This window comes from Brachyhypopomus gauderio, unplaced genomic scaffold (genome assembly GCF_052324685.1).
Source record: "Brachyhypopomus gauderio isolate BG-103 unplaced genomic scaffold, BGAUD_0.2 sc299, whole genome shotgun sequence".
NCBI lineage: Eukaryota > Metazoa > Chordata > Actinopteri > Gymnotiformes > Hypopomidae > Brachyhypopomus > Brachyhypopomus gauderio.
Genome location: NW_027507120.1, coordinates 15001 through 36393, shown reverse-complemented (window position 1 = coordinate 36393; position 21393 = coordinate 15001). Strand labels below are relative to the sequence as shown.

Genomic DNA, 21393 nt, shown 5'->3' with positions numbered 1-21393 from the left:
TCTTCACGTGAGGAAGCGGTCTCTGTCCTCACTTCTTGATGTGAGGAAGCGGTCTCTGTCCTCACTTCTTCACGCGAGGAAGCGCTCTCTGCCCTCACTTCTTCATGCGAGGAAGCGTTCTCTGTCCTCACTTCCTCACACGAGGAAGCGCTCTCTGTCCTCACTTCTTCACGTGAGGAAGCGTTCTCTGTCCTCACTTCTTCACGCGAGGAAGCGCTCTCTGTCCTCACTTCTTCACGTGAGGAAGCGGTCTCTGTCCTCACTTCCTCACACGATGAAGCGGTCTCTGTCCTCACTTCTTCATGTGAGGAAGCGCTCTCTGCCCTCACTTCTTCACGTGAGGAAGCGGTCTCTGTCCTCACTTCTTCACGTGAGGAAGCGCTCTCTGTCCTCACTTCTTCACACGATGAAGCGGTCTCTGTCCTCACTTCTTCACATGAGGAAGCGGTCTCTGTCCTCACTTCTTCACGTGAGGAAGCGGTCTCTGTCCTCACTTCTTGATGTGAGGAAGCGGTCTCTGTCCTCACTTCTTCACGCGAGGAAGCGCTCTCTGCCCTCACTTCTTCATGCGAGGAAGCGTTCTCTGTCCTCACTTCCTCACACGAGGAAGCGCTCTCTGTCCTCACTTCTTCACGTGAGGAAGCGTTCTCTGTCCTCACTTCTTCACGCGAGGAAGCGCTCTCTGCTCTCACTTCTTCACGTGAGGAAGCGCTCTCTGCCCTCACTTCTTCACGTGAGGAAGCGCTCTCTGCCCTCACTTCTTCACGCGAGGAAGCGCTCTCTGTCCTCACTTCTTCACGTGAGGAAGCGCTCTCTGTCCTCACTTCTTCACGTGAGGAAGCGCTCTCTGTCCTCACTTCTTCACGTGAGGAAGCGCTCTCTGTCCTCACTTCTTCACGTGAGGAAGCGGTCTCTGCCCTCACTTCTTCACGTGAGGAAGCGGTCTCTGTCCTCACTTCTTCACGTGAGGAAGCGCTCTCTGTCCTCACTTCTTCACGCGAGGAAGCGGTCTCTGTCCTCACTTCTTCACGCGAGGAAGCGGTCTCTGCCCTCACTTCTTTACTTTCGTGACTGTCGTGTGCCTCCATTCAGTTCATTCAAATTTTGGTTGTTATGGAGTTTGGCGGAGATCTCTGAAGATGTGTGCACCAATCCTGCGGTTTCTTTGAAGCTGAACAGTGCTGATTATAATCGGTCTCCTCATAAATTCATTGGACTCTTATGGAACGAGGGATTAATAAACAATGTTTATTCTTCCTCTCTTTTAGGGGCATATTTGCTTTTGTTTTTGTTAATCAATCAATCAAATTTTATTTATATAGCACCTTTTACAACAGTTGTTGTCACAAAGCAGCTTAACAAGTGCCGAGTCCTAGCCCCCAGTGAGCAAGCCAAGGGCGACAATGGCAAGGAAAAACTCCCTAGTTAAGGTGGTAGAGGGCCACCAAGATGTTTCTGTCGAAATATTTTTGCAGTGCAAAGCCTTTTAAAAATATGTAGATTTTCTATCAACTTTAAAAAAAATCATAATTATTTGCGCAGTCCAGATGTCCACTGCTGTGATTGCCACCAGGCTGGGATGATGAACCGCCATGCTGGCATGTGTAAGTAGCCAATCACAGCCCACCTTAAAACTCATCCACCGGGCCAGAATTAACCTGACAGTTCTGTCTCCGTGATCCAGCATACATCTTCAACAAGCACCCCTCTGTATGACCAATGGCGAGATGAGCCAATCACGACTTCCTGCTCCCCGGCCGGCTGTGCACGGGCGTGGGAAACCCGCTGGGATTCAGCCCCGCAGCGGGCGGTCAAGCCACTTAAGACCCGGACGCCTTTCGCTCCGGGTGACGTCACGGATAGAGTCTGCCAGAGGGCTTGGACGGACATGAATACGGAGGCCTGGTCCCGGTCTCCGCGAGGGCGCTCAGAAAGGCCGCCCCTGTTTGAGCGGGCGCCGTCTGATGTTTACCGCTCGCGTGTGCAGGTCGCTGCGGGAGGCCGTGTCCGGCTGTCCCGCGCTCGGGCCGGCCCGATTGATGTGCTGGCACGGGAGCCCTTCCAGACTGCCCGCCCGAGCGCCAATGCAGCCCGCAGTAACGTTGATGCATGGCTGGGAATGATATTACTGCTTGGCACCTGCTCTCTTCCAGATTCATCTTTGCACTCAATGATTTATTTATTTATTTAAGCCATTTGTCAGAAAGGTTTTTTTTTTTTTTTTACCAGGTGGAATGGATGAAATAAAGGTATAAATGGATAACGATGGGGATTACCAACATTGTTTCTTCATGGCACGCTGGAGCTGTGCAGGTGTAGGCCGCACGCCGGTAGTGCGGGCCACGTCCGCCGCTGATGATGAAATACGTGGTGGGCGCCGCTAAATGATCTGTGAATGGGTGGAGGTGATGGATGAGGGGGGGAGGGGAGGGGGGGGGGGCGACCCCACACTCCCACTACCCCCACCTCGAGAGCCGAGCCAAGGTCCGGACAGGGTCGTCCCTTTGCTTTCGTCAGCGCACCTCCTTGCCTTTGCGAAACTCTGTGAGGAGGCTGAGAGGCGAAGGAAGTCTAACGCGGTTGCCTCATTAACACCTGTATCTGGCTCCTTTTGCTCCCCCGCCGTGAGTCCCGTTCGAGGTAGCCGCGAGCGAACAAATTGAACCAGGTGACAATTCTCTTCTGCTTGTTTAATGAAGTGCATATAGCGTCTGGGGTGAGCTAAACAAACACTGGGGGGTTGCTCTGAAATAGAACGTCTGAGCCCACAAAGGAGGAGGTCATGAGACCGTCTGAGCGATTGATCCTGCAGCGTATGGGGAGACGGAGAGAGAGGAGCGGCCACAAAGACGCTTGCCTGTTTGACTGAGCGCCGACTGAGGGCTTAGCACGGGGCTAGATTTCAGATCACTCCAGGCATTGCCGAGTCTGGGTCGCTCTGCGTGGATCAGACTGAAACAAAGCGGCGAAGAGGCGAAGAAATATTATTGTCGTCCGATAGGGGCGCGTGATGCGTGTGTCTCGCGGAGCCAGAGGTACCAGGATGCAGGAAGTGCCCCTGCGATGGAGAGGCATCTTGAGGGTTAGCGGTGAGACAACGGCCGGGCTGCCACTCTAAAGGTAAACGGCATCAAGGAGAGATTTCGCCGGCGTCGAGTCGGTCTTGGCGTGACCTTGCCAGTCACCCTGTATTGTAATCTCAGCACAAAGAGCCAGCAGTGAGTGGAGGGAGTGGGCCGCCTGACGGGCTACCCGATGGGCTGCCTGTGAGGTGAACAAAGGCGGACCCGGCCGATGCACAGGGCCGATAACGTGAAAACACTTCAATTAAAGCCTGCCGTCCACTGGCAAATCAAACCAGGCAGCGTGGTGGCATGAAAGGCAAGAGAGGAAAGGGAGGGGAAGGATGTGTGTGTGTGTGTGTGTGTGTGTGTGTGTGTGTGTGTGTGTGTGTGTTTGAGCATCGGTGCGTGTGGCTGTGTGCACATGCATGCATGCGTGTGTTGTGTATGTGAGAAAGGAGAGAAAGAGTGAGAGAGTCTGATTGCTGCTTGTGTACAGGAAGTGAACGCTCCTCACCTCTCCACACGCCTTTCACGACTCTTCTGAAGCCGCACCATCTTCTGCCCTTTGCCTCTGCCTCCTGCCTTCATGTCTGCGGGAGAAAGCCTTTGTGTCGGTCCTTAAGAGAATACCCCTCTGTTCTGTCGAGCACGACTTTGACTGAGCTAAAATAACACTCCTCCCTGTAAGTGTCTTTTCTCTGACATGTTTGTCCCGTCAGTACACTTTTAGATTGGGTATTGTAGCAACTCTCTCTCCAGCACTGACCCATTGATTCTGACTGGACGTTTTAAAACGTGCCTTTGAACTTTAGCTTCACTGTCCATCCTATTGTTTATTTTCCCTCATTCTTTTCATCCCTCTCTGGCCTAGAGGGTGGACGTGCATTAACTCCACGCCTGGCCGCATGGCTGGCCAGCGGTGACAGGACAGTCGAGACGAAGCGTAATTTTGCGGGGAGCCCCAGTGCGCGGTACTGGCCGCATCTCAGAGCGAAAATTCGAAATTGGTTTCACGCAAGGGCACCTCAGTCATTTACACTGCTGAATGGTGGTATTCACGGGATAATTCCAGCATTAATTGATTTTCGGCCCTGAAATAAACAGACTGCCAGATTGCACAATGGCAGAGGCAGGGGCTGGCGGACAGGCCCCGGGGGGAGGAAGGAGAGGTCACGGAGGAAGGCCCCTCTGATGGAGGAGATTGAACAGTGTGAGTGATTGGGTGCACGGGCTCTGGTAGTTGGTCTGGCCCAATCTGCCTGCAGGGGCTCTCTTCAACCGGGCTTAGTGACAGTGTGGGAGATTCACATCTCACTCTGGCGCATGATCCCCTAAAACGAGCCTGTCTCGGCAGGAGCAGAGGCAGAAGCAGCCTCCGTACAGGTCGGGCTCCACGGCGGAATCAGACCCCCTCTCTTAATGGACCGCTCCTTCCTGCAGGCTTTACAGTGTCATACGGACTGTAGGATATATGGAAATACTTCACAGATCACAAGTTGTCTTCCAAGTGTGAAATCGCCCTTGCCTGCATGTGCGGTGTTTCCAAACGTCGTCTTCCCAGCATGCCTTGCAGAGACGGCAGGCTCATCAGCGGCGGCCAGTGTCCACCCAGTGTGCTCAGACATGGAGGTGGGATCCAGCCCTCCCCTGTCCTCACCGGGTCGGACGGCGGGTGGGGAGGCTCTGGCATGGGGAGGCGCCCCCCCCCCCCGCCGCACGGATGATGGAGAGGACCACGGGACCGGACGGAAGAGGGCAGGCTGGAGGAGAGCACGGCTGGACACCAGGAAGCCGGCGCCCGCTGAGACCCACGGAGAGGGAGCGCGCGGCCCGACGTTTACAAATGAGCCGCCCCCCTCCCCCCGCACGTGGGAAAAGAACGTCCCACCGCGTCCCCGCTGGAGAGTCACTCGGCATGTCCTCCGCAGCGGATGGGAAGGGACGCGTGTGCACAGCGTGGCGCTGGACGCCGTCTAACGGGACACGCAGAAGCCCTCCGTGCATCTCTCTCATTTGTTCCAAATGTCGGCTGTTTGGCTGGAATCAGTCCGCTACACAGATTCCTACCGCTTGGAAATTGCCACAGTTACTTTTTTTATAACCTAGATTCAGCAGCCTTAGATTAAGTAGTCCTTCATTTTTCAACTGTTTGCTCTAAACACAAAGACCTGGGGTGTTCTCATTTCCTGAAGTCTCACTACCTCCTTATATATTCCTTAATGCATTTTATACCAGAAATATTAAAAAAAAAAAAGTTTTAGAAACCGTTTTCATCTGCCCACATGTCCTGAAGGTGAACGGAGGTAATGGTGAAGAGGTGGTGGTGATCAGTTGACCAATCAGCCTGTCCCATGTTTAAATGATGATGTCTCCTCAAAGGACAGTTTCATTTGTATCCCAGACAGCAGCCCTGGCACCAGCTGCAGGGCACTTTAACTAAGTGCCAAAGCTTCCTCTCTCCCCCCCCGTCCCAAGAACGCCTCCCTCTGCGTCCTGCTCACTCCCGGCACCCGGCTGCTGTGTGCTGGGTTCAGGCTGTGGAAACAAAGGCCAGGCAGGCTGGAGCCCGGCTGGGGTGGGCGGGGGTTGGGGTGGACAGCCTGGGAGAAGCAGCGGACCCCTGGAGCTCGCCGCGAGGCTCAGGGCGATGACGGGGCGTGCAAAGCGGTGGACCGAGCCAAGAACTGACCACCAGCTGGAAAACATCTAAGCTCTCGGAGATCGATCTGTCATTGATCGCAGCACCCGCTGCATGTATAATGTAGGCGGCCGGGGCGGGCCCCGCTGCCCGGTTCTGGGAAAGAGATATGAGCCACGTGCACTTTAAATGCGGAGAGAGGTGGAGGGCAAACTGCCTCAGGTGGGTTTTAAAAGCTGAGGGACGGGCCCCTGTGTGCACCAGTGATGCACTCCATCCACCTCCCCTCCCTGGACAAACGCTTGCTGACAGAGATCCCTCCATCCCGCAAATGGGCTTGAAACATCCCGTCCTGACGCTTTCTGTGGAGTCAGCAGGTTGGGGGCCAAAGCCTCTCGGAGAGGGCGAGGTAAAGAGCATCGTGGGTATTGGATGGCGGTGGGCAGTCGGCTCCAGAGGGGCTGTAGAGCAGAGTCTGTAACGCAAGCCACCCAGATTAATGGCCAAGACGGGTGGAAAGGAGGGCCTTTTAACCCTGCTTGGGGACTCGTAGAGCCGTACCATGCTATGCCAGCAGATGCCAACCACATCTGTTGGAAGGCGCAGGGCCTTTGTGGCGTCTGCTCTGCCGTCCTGCGTCCTCGTGCGTCCTGTGCTCAGGTGTCCTCACAGCTCGGCTCCGCTCTAAAAGTGTGGGGGACTGTCCGCATTATTATGCCGGTCCAAAACAGTAAACAAACTGATGGTTTTGAAGAATATAAACTCAATTTTAAGTTTTAAAACGGCGCAAAATACATTCACAAAAGCTCCATGCCGCTTTGAGATTCTGCTCTGGGGTTTTTTTTTTCCCCAGCAACAGTGACCCAGCAATGGCACCACGTGAAGACGAAGCACACGCTGAATTAAGGAAGGAAGTTTTAAATGAGGACGGGGTTCCTGCTCTGGCATCAGGAGTGGGCTTCAGATGTGCGGTCTCCTATGCGGCGTCCTGCGATGCAAATGGACGGGTCCGTTTCTAATGAGCGGTGCTGCAGGCGGGAGACAGCGTGCCTGAATCTGAAGCCCTTGACCTTTATACCTCCTCCTGTCTCTCTCCCCTACCTGTCTCTCTCCCCTACCTGTCTCTCCCTCCTCCCGAAGCCATGACACCTCTCCCCCCCGCTCTCATTTATCCTCTCATCTCTCCGTATTGTTCGTACTTCCTCACTGTCCCTCCCCGCAGTCTCTCTCTCTTATGCCTAATTGCATTTCTATTTGCCCTGAGGGATGCCTGGGTAGCACAGCCCCCCCTCTCAGATCCCCCCCCCCCACTCCACCCTCCCCAAATCCATTTGCACCCTTAGCCGGCCAGGTCGGTTTCACGGGCTGCCCTGGAGGAAATATCAGATGACCTCGCTCTCCAGCGAAAGCAAGGCATCCTGGGAGGTGCCGTAGGCCGAGAGGCTCTCCCCCCCTCCCTCCCGCATCCATCTGCAACACCCCCCCGACTTCCTGCTCTCTAGTACAGGGCAAGGTCACAATCACATACAGCACGGAGTGCGTGTGCCGACAGCCCTTCAGACAGCGCCATATCCACACATATACACAAGCTGCCAATTGTCCTATTTTTTGCGGGCCTGTGGATATTTTTTTTCCCGCTACCCACAATGATATATAAAAAGTAAACAAGCATCCTTTGTGCTCAAATCTATTTTCAAGTGCATTTATCTTATGTTTTAAAAAGCCCTCTCTAGCCCACTTTATGACTCTAGCAGATCTGGGTCTTATTGGTATCTCTCTAACATAGCAGGGAGCATGAAAGTGGGTTTCAGTGCAGGGCTCTTTTGGGAGCAGAGCCTCACTGACACGTCGAGGAGACTGAAGTGAAATCCAGTGTGGGTTGAAAGAATGAGGTTGACGTATATGCTTCTCATGAAACTGCACACCGTGAATGATGAACCCATTTGATCATTTTTTAAATGTCACTTTTTATTTTCTGGCACTTTTTTCCCCCCGTGCTCAAAAAGGTGGTTAGATCTTCAAATTAAACAGTCTGAAAGTGCTGCATCAGACGGAACACTGCATTAGTATTCAAATGGTGAGGTTCATTTCTCTAAGGATTTTCACGCAGCTTTTCTGCCTGTGTTCGGTTGCTCTTGGGAGGGGGAGTCATTATGGATGGTGTTTAAAGACAGGTGTCTGATTCCTGCTGAGATAATGCCAAAGAGTGGCCTATCTCCTCCTTTAATGGAATAGCTACAGTGGTTTCAGCTGAACTGCCCTGTCTCTTTTGATCCTCTTAACACGTTTCTTCGAAGACATCAGTCAAGCCATCAAAAGAGGCGACAAACAGCCATTTGGCAGGTCAGCCTGGAACATGGTGAGGTGGGTGGAGGTTTTGTTACTGCAGGTGCACAGGGGTGGGTGGAGATTTTGACACTTAAGGAATATAGGGGTGGATGCGCATTTTGCTGCCGTGAGACACACAAATGGTGGGTGGAGGTGGAGGTGGTGCTGATTCAAAAGCACAGGGGTCACGCGGAGGTTTTTGCTGCCACAGGATTGCACGCCCTCATCGAATGTCTGCCCGGTGACTCGCACGCTGAAATGTTATTGGATGGTGGGGGTGTGTAGGGCGGGCCTGACCTCGCAGACACTCCCCCGACGCACTGACCTCCACCCCCTCCTCGCCCGGCTCAAGCGCAGGTGGAGGCCGAGCGTTATAAAAGCTCTTTCCTTTTAAACCGCGGCACATTCCCACCCAGACGCCCATCCTCCCAGATACGCCCACTTTACCTGTGTGAGGAATGACAATTTGAGTGAAAAGCACGAAGGTAATGTTGTTGGCCAGGACGCGTTCTGCGGCGTAACGAAGGAGCTGTGGAGAGGCCCTCGTTTGAGCCTTCAGGAAATGACATGTCAAAATGACATTCCAGTCAGGGAGAAAGGCAGAAGAGAAAAAGACCTGCGTGATGGCTGCTAGATCTGCTTGTAGAGGTGACACTATTTAGCATATTAAGAGCATTTTAAACAGGTGCAGGGAGACACAGCACTTTTCTGTAATCAGCTTTTCTGATGTAAGCCCCTGATACATGGGTTTTACAGACTCCCCCCATGTCGAAGTCTTCATTTTCTTAGCGGTAATGCAAGAACAGAGGTTTGAGATGATGCCAAGATACACAGGTAGCTCAGTGGCAGGTTCCTGTTTTAAGATGCTGATTTTCGTCCTTTGAATCTTACAACACACATTCTACATTAACGCATGTACGTGCTTGTAATGCGGTCTTATTAATCAGATTGCTCTTGTGTGGTTGTGTAGAATATCCACAGCCTGTGTGAACTGAGAAACACCTGAACATTGAGAGAGAGAGAGAGAGAGACAGAGACAGAGAGAGAGAGAGAGATCGAGCATGTGTTTGGACTCTTTAATGTGGTGGTTTTCCTGAGTGCCTGGACCAGAGAAGGAGGCCAACAGTGAGGCCAGTCTGGAGTTCACAGACAGTTGACAACTGCTGGCCTTTGATGCTCAATCAACGAGCAGTTGCATGCTGCCGACAACGGTGCCCAAATCAGCCTGAAAGTGCACCCCCCACTCCCACCCGCACCCCCCACCCTCCACCCACCTCATTACACCACCAAGCAAACTTTGTCTCTTGCAGCTGTTTAATGGTGCTACGTCTGTTTTTGTTTGTTTTTCTCGCGGTAAGGTGATTGCACCTTTATGGTTGATCAGGGGGTTTGGAATAATCCTCGAACATCTGTTTGGAGAGCGTACGGAGTGGGTTCGGCGCTTGTTTACCGGACCAGGGCTCCCCTCCCGCTATTGCTGCACAGAGGTTGGCGTGTTGACTTCTAATGCGGGAGGCGGTGCAGCTGCTGGTGCCATTGCCGGTGCCGGTAGTGGTGTACGGGTGGGGGTAGGGGGAGGGGGGGGGGGGGGGGGGGGTGGGCATCTCTAATGGACGTCAAGGTCAAAGAAGGAGCTTCGCCCCCGGCTCTCTCTCACTCACTGCACAGACGCCCCCAACACCAGGACCCATTAGCGCCGTTCATGAGCAGAATCCCAGTGCCTCGGTCTGCTTCATTTCCCACACATATTAAATGCTTCTGTATTCAGTTCTTCAGCCACAGAGTTTACTAATGAATAATGCATCTTTACTAAAAACACTAATCTCTAGGCTCACCATGCTTTTTTTTCTCCCTGCAATTTCTGTTCCTTCTAATTTACACTCTCTCTTCGTCTTCTGTAGATTATCCCCTTCTTATATGCAATGCTCTGTAAGTATTTATATCAGATGCTATTATGCAGAGACTTTAAAAACCCTTTTGCCAGATCTTACCTCATCACGTATGGAATATGGAAAGTCCCCCCCCCCCCCCTTTGCCAGGGGCTTGTGCTGCTGATGGAGAGAACAGGCTGCCCTCTGCTTCTCCACTGCAGGCGAGCTTTTCCGTCTTCTGTCATCTCACGGCACATCCACCCCCCCCAACCCCCCACCCAGCATGTACTGGAAAGCGGGCCAGAACGCCAGCGTCGGTCCTCGGCACACTAGCATGGCACCGCTGCTGCTGTTGTTGGCACGGGCGCGGGCAGGCCTGGCATCTCCGTTGCCCTGGAGCTACCCGACAGGCTGGCACTGGTGCCCCGTGTGCCAGAGCGAAGCTACAGAAGGGACAGTGCCTGACACGGACACGTTCTGGTTGCGTTTGGTATCAAACCTAATATCTATATATTTCTCTTGTTTAATGTGATCAGTAAGCGGTAATTCTTGGATATATGGAGCACACAGACAGCTGCAATTGATGTGGATTACTTGAGGAAACTTCCTAACCCAAGCTGTGAGAAAATTACTGTATCGACTCACGGTGTTTCAAATTAAATCATCAGAGGTGGTAATTATTTAACTGAATTATTTAAGAGAATCAAAAGATATTGAAAAACTTTGCCACATACTAATATGCAAACTTTGGCACGTGATACCTCTACTGTCACACTTGTGCTACTTTCAGCATTAATATTTTGCCTTTTCGGTATGTTTTGCGTGAGACTGACAGGCTCTCAGAAACTCCTCTGCGTGAACAGATCAGAACAGAGTGAACTTTTCCCCCCGTGCTGTCAACAGCTTATTACGGTGGTGAGCTGTCACAACTGCACAATCAGAGTCCATTTCACTCCCATTCACTTTGTCAGAAGCAGTGTGATTGCTGTCAGACACTCTTGGATTTGAAGTGATGCGGTTTAAGTCGCAACTATCTCGCGTTTTCCTTTTGTTTATTCCTCTCATCATTACATCTTAATTCTTGCCGTGCAGCGGGCTTGAATGGTGAATAATCTGATTCCTGCTGACAGCCCGAGTCATTCTTGTTGCTTTGTATGCTGTCTTTGTTTGAGCAAATGACAAATGCCTCAGGTGAGAAATGAATGGTTGCTTGTCACAGGTAATCACAAGGTTGTCTTTCAGCCACAGCCTGCATCTCTTTCCCATGATTAGCTTTGTGGAAGAATAATAGGATGGAGTTTCCGTTTCTCCTCCTGTCCTTTTTGTTTCGTGACAGCTGTGACTGCCTGCACCTGAAATTGCATCAATTGCAGTCATGTTTTGTGGTTTAACTTAACAGAAACAATTATTTTAACATATTTGTCCTGTCCACCTGTCCGTTGGAAGCTGTGTAAGCAAAGCTAAGTGAAATGGAATCATTGTTTGTACATAGTTTCGGTTCAGAGCAGAATCATAAATTTCACATGAGACGGTGATGGTGAAGTGAATGGAGAATACGGGTGTACGTGATGACTTGTTTCAGGGGAGAAGGTGTAATCACGGCTCTGTGATACGGCAGCAGGTCTGTTCAGGTGGATGTCGATGGTTTGTTGGTGGGCCCGTTGTCTTTGTTTGGTGCTGTTTCATGTGTTAGATTCTCTAAAAGATAATCCCATCATGCTCTGGTCACTTCACAGTTTTAGATTCTGCCTTTGTGCCACTGATGTGATACTCTGTAACCACAGCATGTCTGTGTTTGTCCTGCAGGAGATTGCAGCTTACTTGATAACATTCGAGAAGCACGAGGAATGGTTAACAACATCGCCTAAAACAAGGTAAGACCCACATTCCTCTTCTGATAATTGCAAGAGTTTTCCTCTCTGACACTCTTGGAGTTCACCGTCAGGTCCGATGGTCCCAATTAGGCTATTAGAGTTGGTCCTGGTCACTCGCTTGAGAATCTGCCTAAAAAGTTTGGGTGTTTGATGTTGGTGGCCATTCCTGGCAGGTTCCACAGCTTTACACCTTTCAGGAGTGAGTGCTGACAGGTAATGGAATATTAATGTGGACTAATAACTCCAAATAGCCTATTAGCAGAGCTCTTAGCACACAGCTCTGCTTTCATTCCCTGTGCGAACGCCGTGCTAATGTGTTCATATCTAATGGCAAATTAACCGCTTGTTAATAGATAAAAGTGTGAGACAAGAGCTGTCCAGGTTTTCAGAGATGAGGAGACTAAGTTGTGCATGTATGTGTGTATGTCTGTGTGAGAGAAATGAAGGTATGTAGAGGAAATTGACTGTGTGTGATTGTGTGTGTGTGTGTGTGTGTGTCTGTGTGTGTGTTTGTGTTTGTGTGTGTCTGTCTGTGTGTGTGTGTTTGTGTTTGTGTGTGTCTGTGTGTGTGTGTGTGTGTGTGTGTGTGTGTGTCTGTGTGTGTGTGTGTGTGTGTGTGTGTGTGTGTGTGTTTGTGTTTGTGTGTGTGTGTGTGTTTGTGACTGTGTGTGATTGTGTGTGTGTGTGTGTGTGTGTGTGTGTGTGTGTGTGTGTGTGTCTGTGTGTGTGTTTGTGTTTGTGTGTGTCTGTCTGTGTGTGTGTGTGTGTGTGTGTGTGTGTGTGTGTTTGTGTTTGTGACTGTGTGTGATTGTGTGTGTGTGTGCTGACCATATAACATCTTCTGCTGATTGCCTTTGCAGTTTACCCTATGTTACCAATCAAAGAAAGTGTCAGACTGATGTTTGGTGCGTGACCTGCGCTGGCTTGGATATCTCTGATCTGTAGAGCAGAAGGTGTGTTGGACTCTGGGTGAGGACGTCCGTGTGCAAACTATGCTCATGGAAATGGCCACGACACAGGCCAGCAGGGGGCGTAGGGGGGTTTAAGTGGACTTGGGTTCAAGGCGCTTGCCCAGTGCAGTGCTGCTAAACCTGCTGTTCGCTCCAGAGCACACGGGATGACGGGGATGGCTGCGGGACGGCCGGGTGGGTGTGCGGGACGGCCGGGTGGGTGTGCGGGACAGCCGGGTGGGTGTGCGGGACGGCCGGGTGGGTGTGTGTGCGGGACGGCCGGGTGGGTGTGTGTGCGGGACGGCCGGGTGGGTGTGTGTGCGGGACGGCCGGGTGGGTGTGTGTGCGTGACGGCCCCACCTAGGCCAGCTCTAACTCATTCCCACGGCTCTGGGCCACCTTACGTAATAGTGCCGGACGCATCTGTTTATTTATTTATTTGTTTGTTGTTGCTTCCTGATTCTGTAGTTTGGCCGACTTCCCTTTGTGTTGGTTTGTGTGCTCCAGAAGGCTGTTAATAAGAGAGCAGGCCTGGATCAGGGTGAATGCAGCCTACATTGATACGGGAACAGGAGACTGTACACAAAACTGTGGGAGGAAGAGTGTGGAGGGAGCGATGAAGGTCATTTGAAGGTTGAAGAGATGATGACACCATAGCTTATTCTTCCTCTCTTGCACCATATTATGTATTGTGGCTTAAGAAGTAATATTTTACAACGCTGTGGATGCTGTGTGTGTGTGCGTGTGTGTGTGTGTGTGTGTGTGTGTGTGTGTGTGTGTGTGTGTGAGGCCTCAGGTTACAGCCTCCAGACTCCTTTCCACCAAGTTTATATTATAAAGCAACAGAGCAGAGACACACAATTCTCTCCAACACACACACACACGCACACGCACACGCACGCACACACACACACACACACACACACACACACACACACACACACATCTTTCTTGTTCCAGGAGGAAGCCCCCCTTCAGTCCCAATTAGCAGCAGCCAGCTCTTAGCCTCTTAGGCCGCTCGGAGCCTCTCTGCCTCTCTGCCAGACTCTTGCTTGCATATTCTCCTGCCCCCCCCCCCCCCCCCCCCCCCCCCCCCCCCCCCGGTGAGAGCAGCCTGCAGCGGATTAAATAAACACTGACCAGGAGTGCCTTCTCACCTCTCTCTCTCTCTCTCTCTCTCTCTCTCTCTATCTATCTATCTATCTATCTATCTATCTATCTATCTAGGCCTCTCTCACCCTCTCCTGTTAATAGCAGTCTTTATTGCTGGGAATGGTGGTAAAGGCACTGTGAGTTTTGCAACATCCAGAGGGTTTTGTGCCTCTGTGCCTGTAAGGGACATTGATAATGGGCCGACATAAAGAAAGTGCCAATTATGAGACATTTCCTTGTATAATTGCAGAAGATGGGGCAGAGAGACACCCTCGCCGCTTTTTAGCACGCACACCAAAAAAAAAGAAGTGAAATCAACTCTGTCTCTCTTCATTCTTTTATTAGTGACTATTTTATGTTGTACATTATTACTGACCGCCGGGAGTGTAAAAGGGAGGTCCATTTATACGGCCAACGTGACTCGCGATTAGGACGTGTAGGACGTGTACCGTGTGACTGCAGCATGTGTCTGTGGCACGGGGGTGGGGCTTCTCGGCTGGCCACACCCCAGGCCCACTGTGGGGGTGGAGGTGGGTGGAGAGGTGAGCGTGGGGCGGTAGCTGTCACCCTGTCCAGCCGAACGGGAGCACCCTGGCCCGAGGTGGCCCGGCCCGGTAACGCACCGCTGCTGAGTGATGGCTGCCCTCGTGTACAGCTGCTCGTGTGAGGTCAAGGTTGAGAGGTCACGGGTGGGGGGGGGGCAGGTGTGTGGGGCTGGCTCCCACGTAGTAGCACTGCTCCAGAACTACAGGGTGGAGGAAACCTGAGTCCACCTGCAGCCAGGGGAAGCAGAGCTCAGCAGACCATGCAGCCTGTAATAGATAAGCAGCAGGTCATAAATGGAGGCACAGCCTGTGGGTCTACACACACACACACACACACACACACACACACACACACACACACACACACACACACACACACACACACACACACACGAATGCACAAACATAAACATGAAATAAACATGTAAGAAGCTGCAGGCCTGTGGAAGAGAAGAAAGAATATGTGATTTGTAAGACCAAAGAAATTGGGCTTGTTGAGGAAGGGAGCCCTGGTGCACACTGTGCAGTGATAGATTTAGAAGGAGGAATAAATAGAGGGGAGAGCCATTTCGAGGTGGAGATTCATCTACAATAAACCCAGGTGATACACCGCTGCTACATTAAGGTGCGAGAGTAATAATATGGATAGCAGAGGACTCCTCAGACCTTTAGATAACGAGAGCTACAGCAGCCACACTTCATGTTCATGGGTTTGTCATTTACGCAGGACGAACCACAGAGTGGACCCGTTCTGAATTCCCAGTAGGTCCAGCTTGGACTGGCATGTTCATTTTAAATGAATTTGTTCGTCTCCTTTAGCATTTCCTACTACATTAGCATTTGCATTCAGTCCAAGTTCCGCTCCTTCCGCCATGCAAAGTTGCGGATCAAATAGTAATTGATCACCGCTGCTCCCGCTGGTCTTGCCCGGCGGAACCCCAATCAACCTTTACTGACTGAGGGGATATTTGATGTGTTGACTCCTGTTAATCAGAGTCCAGGCGTGTACTGGGCAGTGTTCAGTGAGTACACTCCATGTCCAGGATGGCTTATGATCGCTTTAGGAAGCCGATAACAAACTTGGCACAAACGACAACAATTCTGCTGTTGTTCACAGTTGTTGTTGAACTGTTCGTCACAATAAATACATTAATAAATTGCCTATATGAATAAATGAATGAATATACAGTACATATAATATACAATGAATGAATATAACAAAAGTCTGGCACTTTAAGTTTTTTTTTTATATTTCCTATATTTTAGAAAAACAGTGAAGGTATCAAAACAATGAAATGACACAAGTGATTATGCTGAGATAAATTCTGACTTTAGTTTCTTCAAAGCAGCCATGCTTCACTTTGCTAACAGCTTTGCGCACTCTTTGCAGTCTTAGTCAGCTTTGAGGCAGCCGCCTGTGATGGTTTAAAGACGTCTTCACAAATGTTGAACTCTTGTAGAGACTAAAGTTCTGAATTTGCTGAGGGAGCATTTAAAATTTATGTTTTTATTTTATTATTTTTATAATTTTTTTATTCACACACACACACACACACACACACACACACACACACACACACACACACACACACACACACACACACACACACACACACACACACACACACACACACACACACACACACACTCTACCAGTCAAAAGTTTGGACACACCTACTCTGTTTATTTTTATTATTGTTGACATAAAAAACAGGGCAGATGCCAAACCAATGAATGAAAACATGTTATTAAGCTCTGATAAACAAATGCTAGATTCTTTGAAGTAACTATCCAATATTTTGATGACGGCTTTGCCTGCTCTTGGTGTTGTGTTAACCAGCTTCATTATGCCGCACCTATGATGATTTTCTATCATTCCTGCAGAGAACTTGTGGAGTGAGACACACATTTAAATACTGACACACATTTAAAGTTTTGTGTGTGTGTGTGTGTGTTCAGAATGAATTCATATATAAGATAACTTTCCCAAATTATTTTTGTCTTATAAACACATTTAAATATAATCCATTAGGTTAAAATGTCTTTGTTTTAGTATTAAGAACATGCATTTAGTCAGGTGTAGCCAAAACTTTGACTGGAAGTAAAGGCCAGTGTAAACATTACCTTTAAGACTTTGAACTATGTCCAAACTTTTGACTGCAACTGTGTGTGCCAAAATGTATCAAGAGAGCCGAGTAGGGAAGCTAGGAACCCTCTGAACACTTAAATTGTTGTTCTTAAATTGTATGTCTGTCTATGGTTATTTGTGCTTCTTGGTAAACATTTAACTTGCAAAACACTAGGTAATGATACTGACTCCTGTAGTTTAGTAGTAGTCTGACTCAATGGTGTTATTACCTTGGGTGAATTCTGTGATCAGATGCAAACCACTTGGTAAGGTGCTCTGGATAAGAGCGTCTGCTAAATGCTGTAAATGTAAATGTAAATGTAAATCAACACTGTCCTCAGCTGCTTCACTACACATCCTTTTTTGGATAGGAAGTGCAACAGTGTTCAAAATCAATACAACCTCTTGTGCCCACTGCTGGAAAAGCGTTCAAGCTAATTCGGGCCGTACCTGTCCCAGACCAGAAAACATGTCCCAGCTCGCTCTGCACACACTCATTTATGTTGGCAGCGCCCCCTGTTCTATTTCCATTAAAGGGAGAGTTCTGCGATAGGTGTTTAATGAAAACACCGGCCCGCCGCGTGATTTAGCGGTGAAGGCTAGCCGCCCTGCAACAGAATGGCCTGAGTGGAACCTCTCGAGCCTCCACGAGCTCGGTGTTCGTCAACACGCACGCTGGCAGGCATTACCCACCATACATCGTGGCTTTAATGCTCTAGCTGTTTGTTTTAGTCTCGACTGAAACATTATGATGATTAAAAATTCGAACTCCAGTGGCTGGGGATGTCAGTACTTGCGTTTCGGGATATTGATTACCAAAGAAGCTCAATTAATAACACAAGTGGCTTCCAAATAAGTTTCTTCAGTGCTTTGTGTTCACATACCTGCTAGAATATAAAATGTGGCCCTTTTACTGTCTTAATTTATTTCTAATAGAACTATTTATGGTTAGCTGCCTATTTCACTTCAACTTGTGAAATATCTACAAAGTACTGAGAAAAAACAACTTGCCTCTTCTTCATTCATTTACTTATGCATTATTTTATTTAACATTAGCTGAGACCATGTTTTTCCTTGCTTAACAATACTATATTGTATTTGAATATATTAATAACCTCTTTATTAATGACAAACGTAGCATTAAATGTTTGTAGTTAGATCTTTTTTCACTAACTCAGGACCCAAACATGCAACACAGTGTGTAGACGTCCTAAAAAACAGTACTAGAGAAAACACTTAAACTCACATGACATAACATTGCTTTAAACGCAGTTTACTCTAATGGCGTATGCTTAAATTTGTTTCTAAGAGAAATATAAATATCAAACGTGGATAACATACGTATGACTTGGTATGAAGTAAAACATCTAAAATAGGATATATGTGTAATAAAATAAAAAAACGAATGAATTTTAAAGGTACTGTGCCAAATAGTCAGTCCCTCACCCTATGACTATATATCTACACGAATGTGTTCAGCGTGGGTGAAAGAACACCAGGGGTGAAGCTGGCCGACGAGGGCTAGAGCCTCCTCACGTAACTGTGTCTGTTCAACACGGCCTAATCACACGCGTGTTAAATCGGTATTGTCACTGCTGCCCTTGTTTTGACTCAAATGTAGAAGACGTTAAAAACAAAGAGTGTTCAAACATTCGCCTCCCGCTGTACATCTCCTTCTACTGGTAAACGGAGGAAGTGCAAGACAATGTATCCTAGCAACCCTTACGCTGTAGTTTACATAAATAAAACGTTTCAAAAAAGGTTTACTCGCCTGTCTAAAGAGGACATCCTTACCACGTGTTCACCTGGGACACTCACTTGTTTGGACTGAACCTAGAACAACCATGCCGTTCATTTGAACGGGCTGGTCTGGTTTCTCTGGGTATGACCGCACTAGGCCCGTGTTTTCACCCATCTCTGAAGCACAAGAGCCAAACAGCCACTGACAATAATCACAGCGTAATAAACAGGAGTTGCTCCATTCGGTAGAACTCCTGTACTGCGATATTGACATTTTGCACATGAACAGGTGTTTCAAAAGTAGCTCTGTAAAAGGAGCTCTGTAAATGTGTTAGCTAAGCAAAGAATACACGTGGAACAGAGTGTGGGGAGAGAGAGAGGGAGATAGGAGAAGAGAGGAGGAAAGAGAGGAAGGTTGGAGGAGGTGGGGACAGGCAGGGGGGGTGGAGAAATAGCGGGGGGAGGGGGATAGAGAGAGAGGGGGGGGGCAGAGAGGAGGAGAGGCAGGGGAGTGGAGAGAGAGGAGGAGAGAGGGAGAAAAAGGAAAGTGTAGAGACAGAGAGGGGGAGAGAGAGAGGGAGAGGGAGAGGAGGGGAGGCACTCTGCTCCCTGTCGTGCTGGCTGCTGCTCCTGTATATTGAAACTATCAAACAATAAGTGGTCTCCTCTGAGGACCTGCAATGACACTGGAGTCAGCAACCCCCTCGTCCCCAGTGCACTACACCTCTTTTTCTCTTGCTCTCTCATGCTCCCTCATGCTCCCCCCCCCCCCCCCCCCCCCAGCATTCTAACGCAGCCCAGCTCCCAGCAGGGCCCTCCTGAAGACACAGCTTTTATTAAAACCTACTGCAGCACTGCCATCCCAGAGGCAGGGCCACAGCAATGACAACACACACACAACACACACACACACACACACACACACACACTCGTACAAAGCCATAAAGTTCATAAATTAATACTGCGCTTGTGTGTAGGTATGCTTTTCTGAGTGCGTCTACGCGTCTGGGAAGTGCCTCCTGCGTGTTTGTGCGATTGTTTCCCTGTTTTGAGCGCGCACACACACTCCGTGTTTGCACGCGCGGCGCACCCATGTTGTGCGTCTGCTTGTCGGAGCGGCTTGAAGCTGGTGCACAGCGTGACGGGGCTCCGTCACCTCATCTCCTGCGTCAGGCAGGTGTAGCTAGTGTGCCGTGTGTCGGGGGGGTGGGGGTGGGGGGGGGTGTCTGAGGGGGAGCCCGGCCGCCTCTCCGTCTAACGCTTTGTGGGCAGCCGAGGGCGTTTAGAGGAGAGGGAAGGACAGGAGAACCACATTCACACCTGTGGGCGTCCTGCAGACCCAGGCCCGTCTGACCCAGGCCCGTCTGACCCTTCCCCAAGAGAGGGAGGCCGACACACACCCCTCCACCCACGCGGGCTCCACCTCTAAGAGCGGAGAACAGGAGCCAGAGCAACGGCGGCCAGCGCCTTGGGAGAGAGGCCCGGGAGGAACGGCGGAGCGGGACGAGCGGATGACGAACGGCTCCGACGGCGAGGGGGAGTAGCGGAATCATGCAGCAAATGCAAACACATCGATAAAGTAGAGGGAGAAAAAGTAGAGTGAATGGAACGGAGACGGAGGGAGTTATGATAGAAGTGCTTAAAGGAGTGCTGGGAGAAGCGAAGGAGAGGAAGATGGATTGGGGAGGGAGGGAGGGAGGGAGGGGAGGGAGGAGAGAGACTGAGGAGGAAGGAGTCAGAAGAGTGAAGCGGATAGAAACAAAGCCTGTGCAGCGCCGGAGACAATTGACAGGTTGATGAGGTCCGACGGGTCTTTGTGAGCTGAGTGTGTCCGGCGGCGTTCCGTCAGCCGCGTTTCAGACTCCAGCCACGTCACGTCACAACAGCGCCTCTGCACTTTGTGCGCTTACTTTCGTCAGACGGAAGCTGGAGAGACGCCAGTGTGCCTCGACGGCCATTAGCACCGTCCGCACTCACGCGATCCCTCGGGCCGCTGTGGCGTGGCCGTCGGGGGGCCGTCGGGGGGCCGGGCCGGGGCGTCGAGGACCCTGCGATCCCAGGGCTGACGCAGCGGACGTCGTTCACGTCCTCGGGGAAGCGGGGGGGTGGTGGGGGGCGAGGGGGACGGGCCCCCGGCTGAAGGGACGGCTGAATAAATAAGAGAGGAAGGGAAGCTGATGTCAAGCAGGTGTTCAAGGAGAAAGTGTCAGCCAAGCGGGCCTGGCTGTGGAGAAGTGCTGCCACTGCAGCGCAATATAAGACTTAATTCAATTAGGGCTTCTGCACCGGTGCTCACGGGCCTGGCTGCCTGTCAGCTCGGCCCAGACACAGAGAGACGCGCCAGAGCGTGGACGACTCGGGAGCGCTAGGTCCACACACACACGCACGCACACGCACGCACGCACACGCACGCACGCACACACACACACACACACACATATATAACTCTCTTAATGTCATTCTAGGACTTCCCTTTGCTCATTCAACTTCTCTTCTGTCAACTTTTTTCCTGCGTCCACGCCCCCGCCTCCTCTCTGTAACCACCCACTTGTGGAGGGAGAGCGGGGGAAGACTGAGGGGGTCTGGCAGCAAGTGTGCAGAGGGCATGGCGGAGGGAAAGGCCCCGCCCCCATGGGGCACGCTCACGCCCTGCTCCGAGAGGATTGGCCCCGTCAGCGGCTCCGCCCAAACCCGAGCTCACACACTGCCACGACACGCTCTGGTGGTGTGTTATGTAAAGAGGAGGAGGGGAAAAATAGGGCCTGGCCAGGTTCCAGAGTGATTCGTGAGTCACCCAGCAGCTCTAGACACACTCATCCACACCAAACACACACACACACACACACACACACACACACACACACTCCATGTTCCTGTGCACCGTCTGTGGACCTCCAGCTGGGGAGAGAGACACAGGAAGAACTCGGCGTGCCCAGAGAGGAAGAGCGATGTGGTGGACCCACAACACACACACACACACACACACACACTCACACTGCAACAGCAGGCAAACGCTAACACTCAAATGTAGCCATCTCAGCCTGGTTTGTGAGTGTGTGTGTATTGTGTGAATGGGAGACTGTGGCGGGTTAATGTGTTGAG

At 50.7% G+C, this 21393-nt stretch overlaps 1 long non-coding RNA gene across 1 annotated transcript in view; it reads left to right on the top strand.

Annotated features, from left to right (window-relative positions):
* LOC143504563 (uncharacterized) overlaps nucleotides 1–11777 on the top strand; it is a 69723-nt gene extending 57946 nt beyond the window's left edge. Inside the window, exon 3 of the long non-coding RNA XR_013127594.1 lies at nucleotides 11709–11777. This is a non-coding gene — a long non-coding RNA (uncharacterized LOC143504563). The remainder of the gene's footprint in view (nucleotides 1–11708) is intronic.
* Nucleotides 11778–21393: the final 9616 nt, after the last annotated feature.